Consider the following 7,723-nt stretch of genomic DNA (forward strand, 5'->3'; position numbering starts at 1 on the left):
TGGGGTCCCATCAGCTGCTCCCTCAGTTCTCTTCCCAAAGTCACCACCCCGATCTCTCCTCAAGTGTCTACAGTCCACTCTGCCCTCCCTCTGTTGGGGCACAGAGTAAGTGGGGGACAACAAAATTTTGTTCAGAAACCTGGTTTAGAAAACCCTCCCCACACAAAGCCAGCAAGCTGGTGCCATATCTGAGACTCCATCAACCTGGCTAACACTGTTTGAACTGCCTTGAGGATCCCCAGAGCTCACCCACCCAACTTACTCACCCACCCAAGCTGCTTTTTCAAATGAATGGCTGGGCTTGGCTCATGCTTCACAACTTCCTCAAACAAGCAACAGCTGGCCTCAGTGAGCTCCAGGCCTGGCAGAAGCAGCAGCCAGCTGAGATTCACAGTTTGGCTTTACCTGGGAATCCCTGGGAAAAACACAGGAGGGGCCTGAACTTGGCCTGCATTGGCAAGAAACCCCAGGGCCAATGCACGCAGTGGACAGCTACAGACCATGTTGGAGCATCACCAGCATGTCCATGTACAGCTAATCCTCCACAGAGGGTAGAAGCTGGTGGTGAGTCGTCATATCCAGTTCTTGCAGCTGACTGGGCTGAGTAAACCACTCCCATTGATCTGCAAACAGTAATCAAGAACCAACTACAAGAGGAGGATGTACTCAGCCCACATGAAGGGCACACTTTAAGTACCCAGGTTGGGTGATACGGGAGTCAATGCCCTGATCCTACAGGACACCTACTATATTAGGCCACACTACCAAGACACAGAGTCAAAGTAGCTCTACCCAGTATACAGAAACAAATATAGGAAGGCTGTCAAAATGATGAAACAAAGAAAAAACATGGCCCAAACGAAAAAACAAATCAAAACTGCATAAAAAGATGTAAATGAATGGAGGTAAACATCTATCATATGCAGAGTTTAAAACACTGGTTATAATGATGCTCAAGGAACTTAGTGAGGACTTCAACAGTATAAAAAAGATCCAATCAGAAACAAACAATACACTAATTGAAATAAAGAACAATTTATAGGGAAACAACAGAAGAGTGGATGAACCCAAGAATCATATCAATGGTATGGAACATAGGAAGCAAAAAATCAAGCAATCAGAACTATAAAAAAAAAAAAAGTCCTTAAAAAATGAGGATTGTAGAAGCAGTCTCTGGAAAACTTCAAGAGATCCAACTTACACATCATAGGAGTTCTAGAAGAAGAGAAGTAGCAAGAAATTGGAAATCTATTTTAAAAAATAATGAAAGAAAACTTCCCTAATTTTGTGAAGGAAACAGACATGCAAATCCAGGAGGTACAGAGTCCCAAAAATGATGTATGCAGAGGCCCATTCCAAAACACACAGTTAAAACGCCAAAGGTTAAATATAATCTTAAAAGCAGCAATAGAAAAGAAGACTCACCTACATGGAAGTTCCCATAAGACTGTCAACTGTTTCTCATAAGAAACTTTGCAGTCTAGAAGAGATTGGGAAAAATATTCAAAGCCATGAAAAACAGGGACCTACAGCCAAGCTTACTCTACCCAGCAAAGATATCATTTAGAATCAAATAGCAGATAAAGAGCTTCCCAAAAAAGGAAAACTAAAGAATTCATCATTATCAATTCTTTATTATATAAAATGTTAAACGGACTTAAGATCAAAACTATGAACAAGGAAATGGCAATAAACACATACCTATCAACAACTGAATCTAAAAAGCAAAGCAAGCAAACAAGAACAGAGATGGCTTTATGGATAGAGATCATTTTGATGGTTGCCAGATGGGAGGGAGTTGTGGGGTAACTGGTGAAGAGGTGAGGGGATTAAAAAGTATAAACAAGTAGTCATAGAATAGCCATGGGATGTACAGTATAGGAAATGGAGTAGCCAATTAATTTATATGGATGACCCATGGATATGAACAATGGCGGGGTGACTGCCTGAGGGAGTGGGCATGCTGGATGGAGTGGGAACAAAGGGGGAAAACCAGGACAACTATAATTGCATAATCAATAAAATATAATATTTTTAAAAGAAAACCTTCACGAGACAAACTCTGCTATCTACCAAAAAGAAAAACAAACAAAAGTCACAAAAACTTGACAAATAAATCCAGATAGCCGAACACTTTTTTGTCTTTATTTAATATTGAGAACTCTGTAGTCATGCCTTAATTTAACAACCACCACACAAAAAAACTAGTGGCCTTTTGCCAGGCTCAAAGGCAAGGGGCTGCATGCAGCTGCAGACACAGCTCTGCAGTCTATGGATGCAGAAACTCAGCCACTGATGACAAGTTTGAATGTTTCTGTTTAAAACTTCCTCATGTTGCAGCTACATAGGCGAGATTGAACACTCTGAAGCAGTGTATAAAGCAAGCAAAGGATTTTAATAATTGCTGGCAGTTGGGCAGAGACCCTGAGCAGGTCTTTAACACAGCTCCCACCATGAATGGGTTTTGGGAGGGGCTTATATAAGGGTTTGTTTCTTTGTTTCTCCTTTGATGTGAAGCAGCCTTGGGAAGTGGGGGCTGGAAGGGGCTGCAGGAATGTCTTGGCAGTAACAGGAACAGAAATTTGCAAGGCTACAAGGTTAGCTTTAGCCTGCAGCTGCAGCCTCTTAGGCTGAATTCTTAACTACTGGCAAAGCAGCTTGGGAAAGATTCTCCAATGTGAAAACATCAATAGAGAAGGTCAATACGTTACTTGTTTTTTTACTCTGACTAAAGTAAAGGATTCCAGTTTCAACAAAGTATTCAAGGGATGGTCAAGGATAATGCTGGAAAAATTATATAATCCTTCAATATAGTGCCTTAAACTTCTCAGGTGCAATCTGATCCTCTATATACTCAAAATCTCTTCTTCCAACGATGGTGACTTATATGCAGCTAGGAAAGAATCCAAAGAATTTTGATAGCACTTGCTTATCTTTTCAATTAGAAGTCAATAATAGCCAAACTGAGACACATTTTATTTTCTCAGTTGAAGAACCTATGTGTGATAATTCAGAATTTGAGGGAAATCTGAGGGTACAATTTGTTTCCAGAATTGAACATGCAACAGAGGTATGTGCCCTTACTAGGTATCAAAACAACTCTTTGGTGTATGGGATGACCTCACCCAGGACATGCACATGCATACATGTATGTGTGTGTGTGTGTATATATATATATATATGTATATATTTATAATTTTTTTATACATATAGTTTAAAACCAGGTAAAGAGGTATTCTCTTTACATTAATTTTCTCTGCTGAAAATAAACCCTCTGGGAAAATGTGATGTTTCTAAAACTACTTACTGAATCTTTTCTATGAAAGTTGTACGTATAAGATTTAACTATGGCTACTGTTTAGCGCCACAGTTCATTTCATTTTATTTGGTTGATAACTTTCAAAACAAACAAAACATTAAAAAGGAAGGTCACAATGCAACTTTCTAGTAAAATATACACAAAAAATTGGTACACACAATGAAATACACAAGCAGCAAAAGAGTATAGCCAAAATATATTCCATGAAGATTTTATTACATTTCTTAACTATGGTTCCATTCTTTTTCTACACAAGTTTATAATAAAATTATTTTTCATTTATACATTGTGATTTAGTCCTCTATTAAAGTCCAAAACTATACGTTACAAGTATATATTTGGCAATAAAATGATGTAATTTAACACAACCTTTTTGTATAGTATAAATTATTCTCCTTATTTTGCCATTACAAGTTGCCTTGTTTAAGATATTTTCTACACATTAAGTTAAAAAAAATGCCAACAATACTACTTTCTATTTAGAGTTAATTTCATACTAATTAGGATCAAACTTTTGAAACTATTCATCTTATAAATTGGAAACTGCTACTCAAATACATGTTCTAAAATCTGCTGTTGGGAAATAATTTATGAAGGTGCTCACAAAATAATGGAAAGACTATTATGAAACATAGTATAAAAACACAGCTACAGAGATAGAAAAATAGCCCATCTCCTTGACTTTACATGTAGATTTCTAACTTTCTTATACTTTAACAACAAAAAAAAATCTAGGTAACTGGAACATATTCTGGAAAGAAAAAAGTTGGAACCAGGACTTACCACTGCCCATAATGATAAGACAATTTATTCAAAGCATCCATTACCTGGAAAACATTTCTTTTAAGCACAGACATTGTGGTTTTTTAACCCTAAGTCCCTCTACATAAAAAGAATAAAGTGTTAACACTTCATTTAAAGACATAAAAATACTTTTAAAACAATGAAAATAAATTAGTATGCCTTAACAAACTACATTCATGCTGCACTTTTAGTCTTCTTGCATGGTGATGGACAAAATCCAAACTGTAGAACAACGCTCTGAACCTTTAGGTTCAATTCAGATCTGTAAGTGGAAAGGACATCACATAAATCGAAAAAAAGTTCTTACAACAGTCAATTGAATAAGATCCCCCTTGGAGTATCTAGAACATAAATCGTTTTCAACAGAAAAATTGATACATCAATTTTTTCTCAATTCCTGATAATTGCCAAATTTTTATAATGTCTTTGAGACTATGTTATGTAGACTATTCTTAATGAAGAATAGCATCTCCTTTACTTTATGCAGTAGTTATAGACCTTATAAGAGTCGGAATAAATTTGGAGAACTGTAATTTCCTTAATAATGGCAGAGTAGTATGACTTACACCTCAGTTAGGTTTAGGCTCATTTTTAATTATCTCTGTAATAACTATAAATTAGAAACCACAAATCTAAATATAGTAAGTTGGAATACTAAGATGGAATTTTACAAAACACAGAATCTGTGTTTCTGACAAAGGCTGTGCAGCAAAATTAGCAGAGCTTTTCAAATGTACGAGGCCTTTGGAAAGTCTAAGTTTGGTACCACAAGTGATTAGAAATCAATGACCTAGAACAGGGATCTACAGATTTTCCAATCACCAACATTTTCAGATATTCAGAGAAGTTTAAGAACTTTAAATTCAAGAGTACAAAAATATACATGCCCCCAAGATTATATAGTTTAATTAAATGTTTCCTATACTTGAGCTGAATTTGGCCAATGATACCTGACAAATAAAATAATGTTATACCCTGGCTGGTGTAGCTCAGTATACTGAGTGCCAGTCTGCAAACCAAAGGGTTGCCAGTTCGATTTCCAGTCAGGGCACATGCCTGGGTTGTGGGCCAGGTCCCCAGTTGGGGACCTGTGAGAGGCAACCACACCTTGGTGTTTCTCTCCCTCTCTTTCTCCCTCCCTTCCCCTCTCTCTAAAAAATACATAAAGAAACAAACAAAATAAAATAATGTAATACAACACATACCTTGACACCAGTTATGTTTTAATAAAGCTTTTAAAGAGTATTTCAGTGCTTCAGCAAACTCATTCAAACGAGGTTCTTTTAACATATTCATATTTCATTTGAGAGAAGACACATTCTCAAGATTGGTACATTTAATAGTTATCTCTGTAGACACTCTTTGGAGTACCCACTGTCAGAGCTAATACTGATATTTTCAGAAAGAAATGTTTCAAAAGATAATAAGTTTTTCAAAGTATAAAATGTTAGTCTGGGTTGTTCCTGAGTATTAATGAATGTTCAGATTCATGAAGAAGCTTTCAAATAAACTGAATTTAAGTGTTGAACATACGTAGATTAAAGGAAGTTAGGGAGAAGAACTGGTTTACTTGCAGATAAATAAAATGATAAAAACCACAAGGTTCATCTACTACTTACATCATCAATGTCTTCATTGTCATCTGCAATATCATCAAACTGGATTTCATCATCATCTCCAGGCCCAAATGTATCTGTTTCATTGATTTTAGCTAAAGACACAATAAGGATACATTCATATATCAGATGAACTAACTATTTTAAAAAAGAGGGTCTGATACAAGACATTAAACTATCAAAAAAGACTCTTAAAAATGCTATTTCAGTTGAAATACTTCATTATATAAAAAACATTCCTAATATCTAAGAACTCATAAGGGAGCAAAATCATAGTAAAATTTCCAAAAGTTCATTGCTATGTAATTATAATCAAGAGTATATATACAATATTTTTAATTTGTTTGAAAAGGTATTATAAGGCTAGCAGGCTCTAATTACACTAACATAGTGGCTCTCACACTTCCCATATATGCTTCAAAAAGGATGTGAAGACATGTTAAAGACTTCCTAGCACATCCAAAGTTTTCTGAAGTAGGAAAACTACGTTTACCAACTATTAGAAAGACACCATGTCAGTCAAAAATACTTCGTCAAATTATGATTATTTTCTTATTCTCATGACACACACAAACTAAGTCCTAAAATTCTGTATTTTGCTGACCTGACAAATAAAACAGGAACGATTTTGACTCACTGACACCAGATGGCTACTGTATTGGATGATATTGCAATTTTTAAAAATTCTTGTGGAACACTGGTTGAAAATTGCTGCCCTAAGCAACAGAAATGAAAGAGGAAATACTGGTTTGATTTCCAGATATTTTTTAAATGTCAATAATTATATCAAAATTTCATGCTTACATAAAATCTTATATTTTCTTTATAAAATAAAATAATGAAAACAAAATAGCTTCTAAGTGAAGAATGTGAGTTTAGAAATAGTGAATTTCCTCATTGATGTTACGAGGTACTTATTTTACCTTCTAAAGTATACTTCAGTGAGAATGCAACAGTTAATAATAAAGAGAAATATCTGTTAAAAAATACACCCCCCCGAAAAAAAAAACCACCACTCTGAACTACTACTATATAAGATAAACTGACCAATGTTTTCCATAAAAATCAATCCTAGGATCATATCTGTTGTACTGATATAGCGGAAAACTGACACATCTCTTTTGAGGATGTGTTAAAGACAATTAAAAAATAATGTCCCTTCACCGATATTTTAAACAAGCTCAGAGCTTAAAACCTTTAAAACTCCTCACCAAAGAACACTCATTAGAAAGAGAATTTTATTACTAAGGTATTACAATTATGAAGTAGAAACAGGCATACTTGTAACTAATTTTTGTTAAGTACATACACAAACAATATGTAGAAATGACAGAATTCTATAAAAATTGCTTCACCATAACACTAATAAATACTAATGCCTTTAAGACAGGAAACATAACTGGTATTACCATGTTCTGGAAGCTCGCCATATGCCTTCAAACTTCTAGCTTCATCTGCATTGTACTTTAAAATTACATCAGCTTTGTTATCCTTAGAGATAAACAAACAATTTTTAAACTGGCTATGACAATATACCAATTGTTTCATAAATGACTTTCAAATGAAACACATTAAGGAAATGTCACTTAACTGTTCTGTTACAAACTATCTATATTCCTAAAATATCCTTGGATTTAATCAAGTAGAAATCATTTTGCATAAGTGACTAAATAATGATAATGGATTGGAAATTGCTTATAAATTTATATTAATGAGAAGAAAAAAAGAAAAGAAAAATAGAAAAAAATTGCATTGTGGTATCTCACTTATCAGAATTGCTTGTGAACTTTTAAAAAGATTGTTCCATCTCTTGAAATCTAATAGACCTGAAGTGAAGATTAAAAATCTGTATTTAAGAAGCTTTATGTTGAGAACTTTCAGCCAAGATGGAGGCATAAATAGAAATGCTGCATCCCCGTCACAACTAAGAAGGAATTTACAACCACTTCAAAACTTTTTTAAAAACCCAGAAAATCAAAACTAC

The 7,723-nt window shown here is 34.8% G+C and overlaps 1 long non-coding RNA gene across 1 annotated transcript; it reads right to left on the minus strand.

Moving 5' to 3' along the window:
* Nucleotides 1–3,771: 3,771 nt before the first annotated feature.
* On the minus strand, nucleotides 3,772–7,261 carry LOC149990267 (uncharacterized). The gene is made up of 3 exons (XR_016508872.1): nucleotides 7,149–7,261; nucleotides 5,743–5,834; nucleotides 3,772–4,385 (listed from the first exon to the last, which is right to left on the minus strand). It is a non-coding gene; the product is annotated as an uncharacterized LOC149990267 (long non-coding RNA).
* Between the last annotated feature and the right edge of the window lie 462 nt (nucleotides 7,262–7,723).

The sequence above is a fragment of the Furipterus horrens genome, unplaced genomic scaffold (genome assembly GCF_987537825.1).
Source record: "Furipterus horrens unplaced genomic scaffold, mFurHor1.1.pri manual_scaffold_19, whole genome shotgun sequence".
Classification (NCBI taxonomy): domain Eukaryota; kingdom Metazoa; phylum Chordata; class Mammalia; order Chiroptera; family Furipteridae; genus Furipterus; species Furipterus horrens.